The 17,098-nt window shown below is 45.9% G+C and overlaps 1 protein-coding gene across 4 annotated transcripts in view; it reads left to right on the top strand.

Moving 5' to 3' along the window:
• The first annotated feature begins 1,278 nt into the window (after positions 1 to 1,278).
• The window catches only part of SLC7A1 (solute carrier family 7 member 1), a 53,388-nt gene continuing 37,568 nt past the window's right edge, over positions 1,279 to 17,098 (top strand). For all 4 annotated transcript variants that reach the window (XR_014789017.1, XM_084842946.1, XM_084842947.1 and 1 more), the window contains exon 1: positions 1,279 to 1,553. The gene's annotated coding sequence lies outside the window, so the exon portion shown is untranslated. The remainder of the gene's footprint in view (positions 1,554 to 17,098) is intronic.

Below are 17,098 nucleotides of genomic sequence, written 5' to 3'. Positions count from 1 at the left end.
AAGTCACCCAGTGAGCATGGCAGAGTGGGGACTAGAACAGGATCCTCTGAACTGCAGTTCAACACTCTAACCACTATACCAATGTTTTTAAAAATACAGGGGGATGGATCCACTGAAAGCTTTTAAAGCCCATTAATGTCAATGGAAAAATTATGCATGCATTCAAGGCTCTTGTGTTGAAATAACGAGTCTTCAGAAGTGCTTAACTTTCTCATGCTCTAGTTAAGATTTACAAGCCACTTTGCAGGCTTTTAAATACCCAGGCATTTAAAACTGTATATAATGTCTTAGGCTTCGATCCTATGTACACTTACCTGGGAGTAAGTCCCATTGAACTCAGCGGAACTTACTTCCGAGTGTAGTAGGATTGCGCTGTTAATGGTTGTTTTATTTAAATTGTATTGCCATTTTTTATGATGTTCACGCGATTGCTTTATTGTGTTATGATTCCCGTATGATCTACACTACCCTGAAAATTGAAGCCATTGTATGTGCTATATAACTCCCCCGCCGCGCCCCCCGTCTTGGGGAACAGGACAGGCTGACCATCCCAAGTACACAAGCCCGGCTGGCCCGCGCCTAAGAAGGGGACGGCGAGCATGGAAGTGCGCGCCCGTCAGCAAATCTCCTCCTGACCGGAGGAGTGGAAGAGCAAGCCAGGCTTAGGCCGTCGCTAGGCTCCTTCCCTTCCCCTCCCCTGGGGCGGCTGCGCTGCGCTGCTCCCCTCCCCGGCAGCTGTTCGCTTTCTCGCACTCCCTGCCCTTATCAGGGGCGCGCCACGGCGGTGACTCCGGAGGGCAACAAAGCGGCCAGGCTTTGCGCTCGCCGCCTCCGCTGGGGAGTTCAGGGCGCGTGGCGAGGAGGCCGGGCGGCCCCGGCCCGGCCCTGTCCTGCCCAAAGACCAGCCCTTTCAACACCTTTGGGCGGGAGGGTTGACGGCAGGGAAGCGCGAGCCCGCACGCGCTCCGGCTTTCCGTCTTTTGAAAATCCGGCCGGACTTTACGCGCGTGTGGGGAGGAGCGCGGGCTTTGTAACGTGCGTCCCCGGCAGGCGGGAGGGGCGCTACACGTGCGCTGGGGCCCGCGCGGATGGGCCTGACGAGCCGCCTCGCTCCCGAGCGCGTCTCTCCCGCCCGCCTGCGCGTATACGCGCCCTCGCTCTCCTTCCCGCTCGAAGGCTGCCGGAGGCGGAGCGGAGGACGGGGCTGGCTGAGTGACTCTTGCAGGCGGCCGCCCCGCCTCTCTCCGCCCTCCTCGAGCCCCTGGGCGTTTTTCATTCACTACAGAGCGAGGGAAGGCGGGGCCCGCGCGCACCGCCAGGCTTGGAGCGCACGGAAACGAGGTCGCTCGCGAGTGTTTCCATCCCGGCCGCTTCCAGCCAGCAGCAGTGCCACATCTTCGCCTTCTGAGCTCGCGCCAGCCGGCGGGACTCCGCGGCACTTTCCATCGCGTAGACCATCCCCGGCGCCCGCTTTGCTCCGCTCCAGACCCTTTCTACACCGGCTGTGCCGCCTTCTCGCCGCTTCCTTCGGAACCTCTCCGGCTTCGGGCAGCGTAAGTAGCCGCAGGGGGTCAGGCAGGCTGAGGCCAGCGTTTCCCTGCTCTGCCCTTTCTGTCTCCTCTAGCCTCCGCGGAGTTTGGCTGGCATAACCTTGCCGGGATGCCCTGAGCCGGGAGAGGGAAAGGCTTCTGCCTTGGCGAGGGACATGTGAGGATGCGGAGGGAGCCGCGCGAAGCCGGGTCGCCGATCGCTTCCCCCTCTCCCCCTAAGCGAGCTGGTGCGCGCGGATTTGGAGGATTCGGCCCGGCCGGTTTCTAGAAACGGGGACGCCGGTAGACATGTGCTCAGGGGCTCAGCCACATGCCGAGGCGAGGCATGGCATCCATTTTGCAAGTGGCGTGCTGCATGATGCAATATTTATGGTGGCTCGAGTAAGGTGGAGGAAGACGGAAGTGCGCGCCCTGCCTAGGTGGATCGAATGGGGGGACACGCGGGCGGACCCTTCCCCTCCCTCCACTTTCCCGGCGGACAGGCGCGCTTTCCCGACCGCAGACCGCTGGCGCTGATCTAATTCGGCTTAGGGATGAAAGAAGTCCTGCCTTAAATGGTGCTTTTCCAGTTCACGCGGGGGGCTGGTTCTATACAGTGAGTCATCACTAAGGCTCAGCAGCCTGGGCTCGCCTGCGGTCCTCCTGGCGCTGCCCCACGGCCATCCGTGTCCCTTTTCAGAAGCGGTGCTTTTGCTTCCGAGGAGGCGTTGGCTCGGGGTATCCGCCTGATGCAATTAACCTGCGGATTAAATCAGAAGTGATGAGCTAGCTATTTATGGGAAAGAAACTACTCGTGGTGGCCTTGCTTGCCCATGGCAAGGGGGAAGGAAGGTTGTGTTCACTGGCAGAAGATGTTGAAACTCACCTGCTGAGTTTTCTGTTTATAGGTGCAGATTCTTTTCATTAATTTGTTTAATAAGGTAACCACAGAAGGTTTTCGTTTTTTTGCTACCTCCTTAATTCCACTTTAGAATATAAAGAACTGAGGCAGGACACAAGCGGTTGCTATGAAACCCAAGCAAAAGCAGATTGCTCGTGTTTGCCTAGTATTTAACGCCATAAAGCTGGTTTCAGTGACTTTCCCCCACCTCCTGCATCTAAACGGCAGTGGAAATTTTTAGTGTGAGTGGAATACACGAATCCAACTTGTTTGCTTAAGTTTCTAAGGGAAGCTGCTTGCCTTTGGGGCAGGAAGTCACATTAGGTTGGCATCAAGAGATTGTTCCTCACCCCGGATTGTCTGATTGCGTTTTAACTAGCTGTTGTCAATAGTACCACCTGCAGTGAGTATAATGAAAAGATACCACATTCCTCCTTTAAGGAAATTCTGTACTGCACCTTCAACAATGACGTTCCTGGAATTGAATGGTATTAGAAATAATACCCAAAACATAAGCAGCAAGTTTTATATGTTAATTTCCTCTTTTAAAAAAACTTGACTGATCGGCACTAGCAAGGTGTCATTTGGAAGCCAGTGGTTGATATACAAGGCTAATGTAGTTTAGCCCTTGGAACTGAAATTCTGAAGTCTTGCCCGGATGCCATAGTGCTCTGCTGCCAAGCCAAGGGCCGCGTAGGCACATCCAAGCACATCAGCCCCTTCTTGCTGGATGATGCTTCTGACTTGTGAGAACTGGGTCAGAAGGGTATAAGCAGCTGCTTTATATTAAGGCAGACTAGTGGCAGAATTATGTACATTGTGTACTTGGGCTCTTTGGGCAAAGGTCTTGCCTAGTCCTGATAGTCTCTTCCCAGCACTGGCCAAGTCCAGTGGACAGTGCCCCCATAGGGCCAACGCATGGTGTGCAAAGCCGGGGACTCGGCCGGCATGGGACGAGCAGCTGCCCTTCCCAGTGCTGGGCGAGTCCTGTTCTCGGTGCTGAGAGAGGCACAGAACTCTGCCTCTCTCAGCAGGGAGGAAGGCAGAATGGGAGGGCGGGTGATGACATCCGTGGGCACCACATCCACTGACAGCATCCTGCCCCCTGAGGGTCTGGTGCGAGCAATTCCCCCCACTTAAACTTGTTGTCCACCTCTGGCGTAAGGGTTGCTGTGGCTTGTTCTTGCCATCCTAAATTATAGTTTAGACCAATGAAAAAACATGGCCAACGTCTTTTAGAGACAATGGCCTGGTTTGGATACAACAAGAAACCATAGTTTGCTCTAACATAAATAATCCAGCATGAGCACTGATTTTGTGAGCGCTCTGCTCCCTACAATGTGCAGGGGATACATTTTAAAACTTTGTTCCTGGTTAACTGTGTGGGTTTTTTTTTTTTATCCCCCGCCCTGCACCCAAACTCTGCAAATGGTGGGTCATTTAAAGCAGAGATTGATACCCTGGCTTGTTAACAACCCATCATTTGCAAGCCTGAGGCATATAACAACAAACCATGGTGGCTCGTTGCTACTGTCGGTAGTGTCAATGCTGAGATGGGAGGAATGAAATAGTGGTCAAAGCTGAGGAAATAAATAAAAACAGTAAAACTGTGTCTGAACCAGTTCAAATTAATGGAAACTTTTATTCAGCTTTATTAGTTGTGTAATTATATGATGTTCATGATTTATAATTATGGTGTAATTATAATTATGGTGTAATTACAACAAGCTCTCTGTTTTGTTTATACTTGTCTTTTGGGGACTTTTGCCTGTAGTTACATTCTTAGAACTAATTTCTGTTGCTTTTTCTTCATGGATATAATCTGCTCACATAAGCCACATAGCAGATGAACCTGTAGGCTATAGAGATCACAGCACCATCTATCATCTCTATGCCTCATTTAGAATATAAGCTGTGATGGAAGTTTGTTACAGCTGTGATCTGAGAGCTACTAACTTGTAGTTTATGTTGCTTATACACAAATGAGGCCACTTGCCGTATTTTCATGCATTGCATGAGCTGAGCAGACTACTAACCGGGTCCTTCAGTGTTTTATTTCTTTGATGTTTGTGTGTGAGAAGAAAAATAAGAATATATGATAAGACTGGAAAACTGGATGAGTACCTGAGCCTACACAGAGCTATGTCTTGTAATCATGCTTCTAATCTAACCATGTCTTCCACCATAGGATTTTTTCCCCCTCTTGGCTTAGAATTAACCATGACCAGGTATTGAGAACATAGTTTTGGCTGCCTTTCTAATTAGCTTTTTAGCCTTTTGTGGAAATAACTCTCTCGATAGTCAATTTGCCTGTCTTGTTAGCTCTTGCTGCGTCAATTTAGCCTGTAGGAACTTGCTACCCTATTCTACTTTTGCTGCTATTGTCCATTCAGCCTTTGATTTTATTTCCTTTAATTCTTTTGTTTTTCTTCTTCCAATAATTATTATATTTATTACATTTCTATAGTGCCCCATAGCCAAAGCTCTCTGGGCAGTTTACAGAGATTAAAAAACATTAAAAATACATAATACAAAGTGTAAAAACATTTACATAAAAACATAAAAACAGACAGCACACACGCAGGCAACATACATTTAAAACAATTTTAAACAATCAACCATAAGTCAAATCCAGGACCTGATTAAAAACTCATCATATTTTGCCAAATGCCTGAGACAAGAGAAAAATCTTTACCTGGTGCCAAAAAGATAACAATGTTGATGCTAGATAGGCCTCATCGGGGAGATAATTCCATAATTGGGGGCCACCACTGAGAAGGCCGTATCCCATGTTGCTGCCTTCCGAGCCTCCCTCAGAGGAGGCACCTGGAGGAAGTCCTTGGATGCTAAATGCATGTATGGGTAGGTTCATGTCTCAAGTATTGTGGTCCCCAGCCGTGTAAGGCCTTATATGTTAAAACCAGCACCTTGAATTGGGCTTGGAAGCATACAGACAGGTAGTCAGTGCAAGTGGGCCAGAGTTGGTCTTGTACGTTCGGACCTTCTTGTCTCTGTTATCATTCTGGCCACCGTGTTTTGCACGAGCTGCAGCTTCTGAACCGTCTCGAAAGGCAGCCCCACGTACAGCGCATTGCAGTAATCTAACTTGGAGGTTACCAGAGAATAAACAACTGAAGCCAACTGATGGAAATCATTCTAATGCCAACTTGGTGATAAATAAAGCATTAAAGAGAGGAGGCTACCTTACTACTATAGTAATATATACGAAGAGCACCTTTGTATCTGTTGAACCTGGTTTAAATTACTGCGCATGGCAGCTGCTCCTGTATTTTGTACCTTTGCGCTGATGAGTAGAAAACTGCCCCTGCTGTGTGCTGACCTGACTTCCACAATTGTCATGCTACTACAAATGGCAGTCTATCACGTTATATATTAATTAATTAATTAATGTAATGCCCCACATTTCTACAAAAGTGCATGAAGTGGCTTACAGAAAATTAACATCAGGCAAAATAAAGGTTCAACCTAAAATGAAAACCAACCAAGCAACAAAACTAACAGCATTTAAAACAGCAGCTTCCATATTTTCACTCTGTATTTAGCCTAGAGCTGGGCGAAGGCTGCAGAGGCATCTCTCCTCTGGTAATAACGGTACAGTAGCCCTTCTAATGCTAGAAGATGAGGAACACCACCCTAGCATCGTTTTGGAAAGCGCAGCTTGTCTACATTTAAGGGGGTCCACTTCTTTAGCATTAGAATTGAAAAATGTGCAAATGCGGTTTGTGCATCATAGCTCTGAACAAAACAGAACTAAGCTATAGAGGGTCTGTATTGCAGCAGCAAGAGCAATTGGTCACTGGTTTGGTGGAGATGCTACATTTCTGCCATTTTGGAGGGGTTGTGGCTCTCTGAATTTCAACCTGTGACTTTTGAAGTCTCTCATAGCAGGCATTTTGCTGGCTACTGCTGCCAGCATCAACAGCTCCGTTCAAACTACACCGTTGATTTCAGTAGGGAGTGAACTTGTGCTAGCAGGTTTTCCTTGGCCATGCCAAAAAAAGCACATGGAGGGAAATGCTAAAGGGTACAGTTCCTCAGAAAGGAATAAAGTATGTAAGCCACCCATACAACTTTGCATATGGACAAGGGCTGTAGCTCAGTGGTTAAGCATCTGCTTTGCATGCAAAAGGTTCCAGGCGTAATCCCTGACATATCTAGGAAGGGCTCGGAAAGACTCCCGTCTGAAACCCTGGTGAGATGCTCATAATTCTGGGCTAGATGGATTCAGTATAAGGAAGTTTCCTATGTTCCAGCTTTCTCTTTAAGTGATCAGGAGCACCCCTCAGGCTTGTTTACTTTTCCCTGGGGATGGGGGAGAATTTCTCCCCGAAACTTCGGGGGGCCGAGCACCAACGCATTCGGTCCTCCGAAGGTTGTTCGGGAAGAAATTCTCCGCCCCCCCCCCCCCCGGGATGGGACTTACCTTTCACGAATGTCCCTCCCGGCGGCGGGTCCCGGCGGCGGTTCGGCAGGTCTTCATCAGGGGCGGGGGCGGCAGCCGGTCTTTTGACCGGCTGCCGCCGCCGCCGCCATTACAAGCAAAGTAAAAAAAAACACAAACGCCCCTGTGATAGGCTACGTAACGATTAACGTAGCCTATCACGGCTAGATTTGCAAAGTCAGCCGTGATAGGCTATGTTAATTGTCACATAGCCTATCACGGGTGACTTTGGAAAAAAAAAAAAAAGCGCGTACAGCTAACGGCGGCCCCCATAGGGAGCCGCTATTCGTGTTCCATATTTGGTCCCTGTAGTCTACGTAAAGATTTACGTAGACTACGGCGAAAATAAGGACAACGCAAATAGCGTTGCCCTTATTTTCGCCGTAGTCTACGTAAATCTTTACGTAGACTACAGGGACCAAATAAGGAACGTGAATGGCGGCTCCCTATGGGGGCCGCCATTTGCGTACGCGCTTTTTTTTTTTCAAAGTCACCCGTGATAGGCTACGTGACGATTAACGTAGCCTATCATGGCTGACTTTGCAGATCTAGCCGTGATAGGCTACGTTAATCGTTACGTAGCCTATCACAGGGGCGTTTTTTTTTTCTTTTGAAGTTCGCGGCCGGGGAGATGGGGCGCTTCTCCCCGGCCTGAATTTCGGCCGGGCGAGGCGGGAAGCCTCCCCCCCGGCCTGAACTTCGGGGGGAGCAGCGAAGTGCCTCCCCCCCACCGCGAAGCAAGCTGCGAGACCAGGTAAGTGACTTTCGTGCACCCCTACTTTTCCCCTCTCTCACTCGGATTCCACCTTTCAGCATTGGCTATGGTTGCCATTATGGATTTACTGAATTGAACACTAACCATGGTTAGCTTTAAAGCAGAGGTTGAAGTCCATTTCTATCCAGGGTCTCAAACTCTGGAATAAGCCTAAGATTGGTGTTCAAGTAAGCACAGACAGGACACTAATTGAAGCTGTTGCTGAAAAGGTAGGTGGGTGGAGTTTAGGGTTGGCACTAACTGGTAAAAAATGGTCCATTTCATTATTCAAGTATTTATTGAGTAGCCAAGTATGTGATATAACCATCACAAAGGATATAGAGAATTATGCTGATTGCAGAAACTTCTAGAGTGTCTTCTAGACTCCAGAGCAATGCTAACTGCTTAGCATTCTGTGCTTTGTATCCAGCCAGCCTGGGCTGACAGTAACAGCACTAATGCTTCACTGTTCTGAGAGGTAACGTGGGGTGAGGTGAAGGGAAGAGGTCTGGGCTGTACTTTGAGACTTGCTGATTTGCTATTTTAGGAACATTGGAAGCTGCCTTGTACTGAGTTAGACCATTGGTCCAACAGGACCAGTGTTGTTGACGCTGACTAGCCGCAACTGTCCAGGGCTTCAGGCAGGATTATTCCCTAGCCCTCTCTGGAGATGCCTGGGATCAAACCGTGCACCTTTTGCATGCAAAGCTTGTGCTCTACCACTGAGCTATGGCCCCTCTCTTTTGCATCCTGCAGAATGGTGCCAGCCTCCTCTATTGTTTGTTAAGCTGCACAGGTATATGGAATGGCACAGTTTGCAGCCTGCACAGGGTACTATGGTACGTGTGATGCTTCCGTGCAGCTTTCTCCAACCTGATGCCCCCCCCCCCCCCCGCTGCTGCAGCTGAAGTGTTGGACTAGAAATTCATCCCCAGCCAGCTTGCCCCAAAACCTGCTTGGTGCAACTTGTTCCTGGCTTGGCACCTTCCAGTTCTGGCTTGCTGCCAACCCTGTGTCTCTCTGAAGATGACTTGGGTGTGTTTGCATCACACTTCCTTCCTGAGCAGAGATGTCTGCAGTTACAACATAATACCAACAGAGTCTTGTAGTGTGAGAAGGGCAGAAGCGCTCTTGAGTGTCGCAGGAGTGAGGTGCCTGTTCCAGTGGGGAATGCATTCATGTGTTGACTTGGAAGACTAACTGCTTCCAAGTCTGGCAACCAAGGATACCTCAGTCCTGTCGTTGTTATAGGACGACACCAGGCTGCAATAAAAAGAGAGGCTGCCGTTTATACAAGGGCATTTTTGATTTGAGGAAGGAATCTAACTTAGTGGTAGAGCACATGTTTTGCATGCAAAAGGTTTCCAGGTCAATCCCTGAGATCTCCAGGTAGGGCTGAGAAAGATCCTTATCTGAGGAGAGCTGTTGCAGGTCCTTGTGGACAATACTGAGCTAGATGGACCATTGGTTACATAGCGTGTTACAAAAATTATTGGCAACTGTGCAAAGAATGTTCAGCGTGCGCATTTTGCAGCAAGCTTTAACGATTTGGTAATTCTGTTGGGCAGGAGTATTGAACCTCTTTCAGCCTGAGGGTCAAGTTCAGTTTCGGAGGTGTTGGATGGGACCAAAGGCAAAAGGGATTGGGACCAAAAATACCAGAAATACTCCCCCCCCCCCGCAACCAGCATATTTTAGCTTAGCTGCCTTAACTTCTAGTAACTAAGCCTTAGGAGAGGCATTTCAACCTTTTAGAATGGGGAAAAAAACTGCAAAAGTCAGGAGAACTACAAAAGATTATCAGTTGGGGGAAAGGGTATGAAAACCAAAATCAAAAAGGAACAGCTGCACCAGTTGAATTCCCAATGCGTTTTGACACTGATCTTTATCAGTGGTCTCCTTGCAAGGGAGAGAGAATCCTCCAGAAGAATCTCTAAGAGGTTTTTCCCTTGATAAAGACCAGTGTGGAAACGTGTTGGAAAGGGTGTGGAGCCAGGGGAAGGCGGTGTTGTAATTGGAGGAACCCTCAGAAACACAGCAGCCAAACAACTCCCAACCTTAGAGCTAGAGGACAGGGTGCAGATGGTTCTGCTTGCTCTGCACCCAAGGGTGGTCTGAGATTAGAAGAGCCTTTTGGGCAGAGAGGCAAAACCTCCTCCCCTCCTGTTCTGAACTGTTGACAGGCAGGCTGTTTTCTGCATCCCCACTGCCAGCTCCAAGCTTAAAGCTGGAGAAGAAGACCAGGGGTTTTTCTCCTGATGCGCTGCATTTAACACATAGCAGGAAGTTGGAGGCAAGACCTTTAGGGACGGGGATATTTAGAACCATAGAATCATAGTCTGGGTTTAGACGATCATGTGTTGCGCAAACCTGATGCGCGTACCCACCCTACAAGCCCTACTACACGTCATGGTTTGTAGTGTGGGTACAAAGCCATCCCTGCCACGCGCCGGGATCGCATGACACGCCAGCTGTGCTGCAGTGCGGGTCATTATGTAAACAACGGCTGTTTGCACGGGGGTGGGGGGAGAAGCCACGAAAGCTTCTCTTCCCCATTTGATCGTCCAAACAGCCCCATAGAGTTGGAAAGGGCCATTGAGTGCAATCCCGTGCTCAGTGCAGGAATCCAATTTAAAGCATCCCTGACAGATGGCTGTGCAGTCTCTGTCAGAACGCCTCCAGTGCTGGGGAGCCCACCACCTCCCTAGGCAGTTGGTTCCATTGTCTGATTGCTCTGACTATTAGGAAATTCTTCCTCATGTTCAGCCGAAATCTGCTTTGGCGATAACACATTTTTAGTTGGCCAGTAAGCCAGCCAAACTTGGTGGACTCCTGTATTAAACAACCTGTTCCTAAGAACCACATGCTAAAAACAGGCATCCATATGATGATTATTGTGTCCGGCGTAACACATACATGACACACATGGGTAATTAAATACCTACCTCCTGTCTCTTCCCCCTCCAGCTCAGAGCTGGAAGAGAGAAATAGAGGCACAGTGCTGCCTCTGCCTGTGTTCCTGAGGGACGCTCCAACCTCAGCGCATCCATTGGCTGCAAAGGCAAGCCCACATGCCTTTGCATTCCCCCTCCACCTCCAAGCTGGAGACAGGAGGGAGTGGCTTGTTATGGTTTTGTGCATGCACCTGGCTAGCACAGAGCCAAAACCTTTCCCAGGCTTCAGCTGAACTTTGGGACTGGGGAGGGGTGAGGGTTATCCCTTCTCCTTTGCTCCAGGTTCAGAGGAAGCCTCAGGTTCATCTTTCTCACCAGAGTTGGTTCCCAGCTCACTGTGGCGCATGAAACGATTGAACCCTGTTTTAATTTTTTAAAAAACAAAACAAAATAGCACTTCTTGGGAGATTGGTCTGTGGTTTGAGAATAAATGCCCTTCTGTTGGCTTGGTCAGAGTGTTTGTGTGACGTGCCTATTCCACTACCTTTCAGAGAGAGTTTTGTAAGCTTTTTAAAGTATCTTCCTGGTATTTAGCCTCTTTTTCTAGAGGATTGTTAGCCAGGCTAAGTTCTCCCTCTGTCAAAGTTACAGTTACATAAGTTAAATGTAGTACACTCTTTCTCTTTGTAATTACATTGTGCAATAGAGCCCTGCCAGTGAAGTCACCTTGTAAGAGATGCTTGCGGAAGTCGCATTCTTGGTTTCCATGGTGATGTTATAGCATAACCTGATATTTCATGCTCTCTGATGGCCCTCTGCTAAAACTCTAAACTCAGACATAGTCTTCACTAAGGTGGTAAACCTGTGTCGGGGGAGGCTGCCCCTTTTCAAGCAGCAGGCAGGGTTCATGAATGAATGCTACCCCATGCAACTCCCCCCCCCCCCCGCAACCCCTCTACATAGAAATTATGTTGAGACAGGTTTTGGCTACCTTAACCTTCTTCCTGACATGCTATTTTCCTATGTGCTGGAAACTTTTTGTATACTTGAACATTGATTCAGGATTTGAATGCTGCCTGCAGTGTAATTAAACTATGGAATTCATGAGATGTAGTGATGGCCACTGCTTTGGATAGCTTTAAAAGGGGATTGGAGAAATTCATGGAGGACAAGGCTGTCAGTGGCTCCTAGCCCTGATGGCTATCTTCAGTATCAGGTGGAGTATGTCTGTGTACACCAGTTGCTGAGGAACATGGGTGGGAGGGTGCTATTGGACTCATGTCCTCCTTGTGGGTTTCCTGTAAGCAGCTGGTTGGGTGCTCTGAGCAGAATGCTGGACTAGATGGACCTTTGGTCTGATTCAGCATGGCTCTTCTTATGTTCTTATGGAGCTGTGTGTGTGAGAGAAGAGGGGAATGGATCATCCCCACAATTATGTGGCAAAGCCCAGACGAACTCTGTAGACAATCTGCAGTTTTTGTTATCTGAGAAGCAGAAAAAAATAACAGTTGAAAATAGAAATCACAAATTTTGTAGTGAACAAAAGAAAGCCAATTAATTGAGCAGAATTACTCTCATAAAGTTAATTAAGGATTAGCACCATATTTGGATATCATTAAAACTTTATAACAACATTGAATGCTTTAATGGTGTATTATCATGATACACACATTATAGCATATTAATTGTGGACAAAATTGGTCACTTTTAAACAGTAAACATATCCTTGAAAATCCTACCATCAGAAGTTTCTAAACAGAGTCAGTTTCTGAATGATTAATGACTTTGGATTTTTGCATAAAAATCTTCATGCTACATATTTTGAGTAAATAAAATCTTTGTGATAAAAAGCAGTTCAGTCAACCCAGAAAATAAAATATTTCATAGGCGTTTTTCCCCACTGGTCTCCCAAATTTCCAATTTTTCTGCTGATAAAAAGGGGGGAAGTCCTCAGTGGAAAGGAATAAATTTTGGGAGCACATAGTGCAAGTCCAGGAGCAAGACCCTGCCCCCAGGTTGGGACAGGGGAATCGAAGTCCTGGCAATCAGAAATCAGATTTGGCTAGGTATTCGGGCCAGCCAGAATTTGTTGACCCCTGTTCAATGTCGGCTTTTAACCAGCAAGGTTGAATATGCACCCAGGTTCAATTTAATTTTTCTTCCCCACTTTACAAGTTATAATTCTTCACTTCTTTTCAGTTAGGAACTAAAATATACCTATGATACATATGCGTACGTATATCCTTCTTGCCTACATTATTTGTTTTCCCCAATTTTGTATTTACAGTGTAAGCTGTTTGCAGACCTCTGGGTTTTGGGCAGCGGGAGGAAGGGGTTATAATGAAACTGCTGAGTGTCATATGTGTTGATAGTGGTGTATAAATATAAATGTAGGCAGTAAAAAAAGAAGAGGGGTGGTTGGGAGAGAGAGAAATCTTGCAGTGCCAAGGTTTTAAGAAAGAATGCAAAAAATGGTGGGGTGTGGGATCTTTGTGTTTTGAGTTTCTTTCTCTGTCACACATATATATTCTCATTGTATCAAGGAAACAGGCTGTACCAGGTTGCTAGAAAATCTGTGAACATTCCATTTTGACTGTGCATTCTTTCCACTCCTAAAGCTCTTTGAATCAACCACGCAGATTGCGCCTTCTCTTTTTCTTTTTAAATGGCAGTCCACAAGGAAAGTGAAACCACCCCCTATGCTTTATAGACAACAGCTTTATTCAGCTGCAGAATTTTGGCTTATTTGACTAAACACAATCTGCTCTATGTACTGAATGTAGCAGGGACTTTATTGAAAGTACACTTTGTTGTGATGGTGTAAATTTAAAGAACACGTTCTATAAAAGGATCACACGGGAGTTATACAGTCAGTCGTAGCTTTGGACTTTTGTTTGGGGTTCCCATCTCAATGCTTTTCCACAGAAATGTTACAAATGAATGGCCTCAGATTATATCTACTTCAGAGTATAATTCAGTAAAGAAAGTGAAAAATACATGTAAACGCTACAATAATTACAAAATAATTTTTTGAGACAACAATTGTACTAGCATACGAAACATTGGGGCTATTTGCATGACACAACAGCCTACCATGGGGTGGGCCAGACGTAACTTTATGTAGGTAGATGATGACCATGGTGGTTAAAATCCACTGATCTTAATGCTGATATAGTGAAGGAAATTTACAAAATTAGCTTTAGAATGATAAAAGTATTTTCCCCATGAATATTGTTCTGATAATAAAGGAAAGGCTAATTTACAAAAAAAAAAAGGGGGGACCCATTTGACCCCATAGAAGCAGAGATATTACAGTGCCAAGTGACTGTTACTTTTCATCCATTTCCAATAACAACTGGGAATGAAAAGTCCTATTTTGCAGCAAGCTGAATACTATAACTTTTAGTATGTTGTTTTCGTTCTGATTGTTCTCTTGACAGACCTTTCTTTTTGCAATTATTTTAAAGTTCAACCTTATTTTTACCGCACTAGTTGTCACACAGACTTCAGTATATAACTTCAGAATATATAGTGCAATGATAATAGTTTCTGCTGCATATGAATTTGTTTATTTTGCATGTGCTTTTCAGAGGGCCTCTTCACATGGTACATTTTTACACCTAACAATATGTAATGTGTGAAATGTGACAAACAGGTGATTGAAAACATTGTATATTATGTAGGAATGCTTCTGGGAGCTGGAGTTGGCTGCAGTTCCCTGCTGACTGTGCGCTAGGTTGGGGAGTCCAAGTGGCAGAGCAATCCTATGATGGTGGTTGTGGGGAGATTCTGTGTCTACTGTCACTTCCTACACCCTGCCAGTTTGCTGCAGCCAGGGTGGAAATAGGGACGGTTTTTCAGTTGCTGTTCTTCTTTTGCCCCTCCCCGCTGTGGTCAACATGGGGAATTATTATTATTTCATTTCTACACCTGGAGCTAGGCAGTTTACAACAATTCATAAAGAATACATCAACATACAAAAATACAACATGATAAAAACAGTCTAAACATTTATTCATGTTTAGACTGTTTATATGAGAATTAAAACACTGTATTTCACTTTTGTTTTTTTGGATAGAGGATAAGGGCTCAATCCAAACTTGAAGGCCGCTGACTATCCAGTGCAGGGTGGGCGGAGCAAAGAGGGGATCCTGTCCTCCGTGCTCCGGCTGCTCTGCATTTTTGGCTAGACAGCCGATTTTGGCCGTCTAGCTCGGGACGTCGGAATGACGCTTCCGTGGTCTCTTCCCCGCCCCTGGGAACACCCCCTTTTTGCCCCCTCCATGGTGTGTTTGAGTCCAGCTTTTTAAAAAACTTTGATCCTTTTTGTACAGGAATTGAAAATGTATTCTGTTTAAGGAGTATATGCAATCCTCTGCAAGGCCCTTTGAAGCCAGGATAGTCAGAATCTTCACAAAATTCAAGCCCTTTGTTTTTGTTGCTTTAGTACATAAACATTGTGTATGTAGCTGTAAGATCATGACGGTTGTGATCCTTTGCAGAAGTGAATGGTAAATGTGCTTTGGCACACTGAAAGTTTATGAAAGTCTTGTTACTTATCACTTGGTTATTGTATGGCTCCCCCCTTCCCCTGTTTAATTATCTTGCTAGAAAGTAGCCATTAGGCAAGTAGTCTAAGGTACATTGCAATTTCATTAGCACGTGCAGGCATATTGTACAGGTCAGAGTTCTTGTTAAAATGGGTGGTAGCTGAAGGAGCTCAATACCTGCCTTGAAAGAAAACTGATGGCACTTAGTGACTTGCAGGTGATGCTACCATGGCAAGTGTGGGTGATGCTACCATGGCAATGCTTTCTATCAATAAGGTCTTTATATTCTTGCTTACTGGGATATTATTAAAAGGCAAGGTACTTAAAACACAGACACACTTCTTGTCTGCCAGCGCTGCAGGGAAGAGACCTTCTCTTCAAGGGATGATGCAATTTGAGCGGTTTGTTGCAAGTTCTGTGGAGATGGGAGGTGTTTGGAGAACAATGTGGTCAGAACAGTTGAAAACCGTAGGCTTAATTCCAGAGTGAGGAAAAATGAATGCTGGGCATTCTGACTAGAGAGGCTGGTAGAGGCAAAGCCATAGGTTTAGAACATAACAGCATTGATTGTACGGTGTCTTCAAAATTGTGCAGGTAGTTCAGGAAATCCGAGATGAATGTCAAAAAGTATGTTGCTTACGTGTGGTCTACAGGGAACGAATATGCAAGTGCGTTTAAGCAAGCAACACATTGTAGAGAAATCCTGCTTCTGTTGGCTTTTACGTTTCTTAAAATCACTTTCTCAGCTCATAAGTTGGTCTGCGCAAAGCGACATACAAAGGCCAAATTAAATTATAGATCTTCTAAAAGATCTATAAAAGCAGCAGTGGAGCAGTAAAGAGAATGGAAAGGACTTTTAAATGTAGAGAGTAATGCAGAAGACACACTTAACTGGTAGCAAGTCCCATTGAACTCAGCAGGGCTTATTTCTGAGTAGACATGTATAGCGTTGTATTATAAGTCACAGTTTTTCTATGTGGATGTCACTAGAAACTGTAGTTTAACAAGCCAGGATAGAAGTGCCAAAGCTGTGTGTGTAAGGGAAGGAGGTAAGGGGAGGGACAAAGTGTGTGGGTGGGGGAACACCGCTTGTTCTCAGGCCAGTGGACCAGCTATTTAATTAATTATTTTTATTTATTTAAAATATTTCTATACCACCCTTCACTAAATTTGGTTACAGGGCAGTTTACAAGATCCTTGATATTTTAAACAATAAACAACAAAAGAAGAAAAAGAAAAAATAATCACATACAAAGAGAGCAGTTAGCGAGTTTTTAAAATATATACATCTCCATTTTCGGGCCCAAGAACTGAATTAGATCAGTGAATTAGATGAAACTTGCTGTGCAACCTTGGCCATTTCTACTCAGAAGAAACTCCTCTTGACTTCAGTGGGGCTTATTCTCAGGTAAGTGGGTGTAGGAGTGCATCCTTAAGCAATATTTATTTACTTTTTGCTGCCTCCATTGCGTGCTAATCTAATTATACTACCTCCTTTCTGTAGCATTCTTATTCAGGCCTGTGCAACGTAAGACCTGAAGACTGATTTGGCTCTCTGATTATTTGCACCCCCTGCTGAAATTCCAAATACCTATTGTTTGCAAACATTCTTAAAACACTGAAGCAGAACTTCCCGTTGCAGAAGACATGCTGATTCTTACTTGAAAGGGCTGTTCTTCTGTGTCAAATGATGCCCCAGTTTACCTGAGGCAGAAGTGAAACTGACAGTTTCTTCTGTTTCACTTTTAAAAATAATTCTGTTATACTGGCTGTGTTGCAATCCTCCAGAAGACTAGTACTATCATCCTCTTATTGGCGATTTAGGAGTGGGTCTGCCCCTGAAAGATGGTAATCTGCCTAAGGCCATCTGGTCATTTTCATCTAGTCATTTAAATTTGAAGCAGGGATGTCGCAGCTCACATAAGCTGTATTTGATAGCATGATGTGAATAAACGTGTTTGAGGCTTGGACTTTCGTTACACTGCTCCCCTCTCCTCCTCCCATGTGG

The sequence above is a fragment of the Heloderma suspectum genome, chromosome 3 (assembly GCF_057233095.1).
Source record: "Heloderma suspectum isolate Gila_16-S chromosome 3, 16-S_ref, whole genome shotgun sequence".
Taxonomy (NCBI): domain Eukaryota; kingdom Metazoa; phylum Chordata; class Lepidosauria; order Squamata; family Helodermatidae; genus Heloderma; species Heloderma suspectum.
The sequence above is the reverse complement of the archived record's forward strand: the minus strand, read 5'-3'. Positions and strand labels throughout refer to the sequence as shown.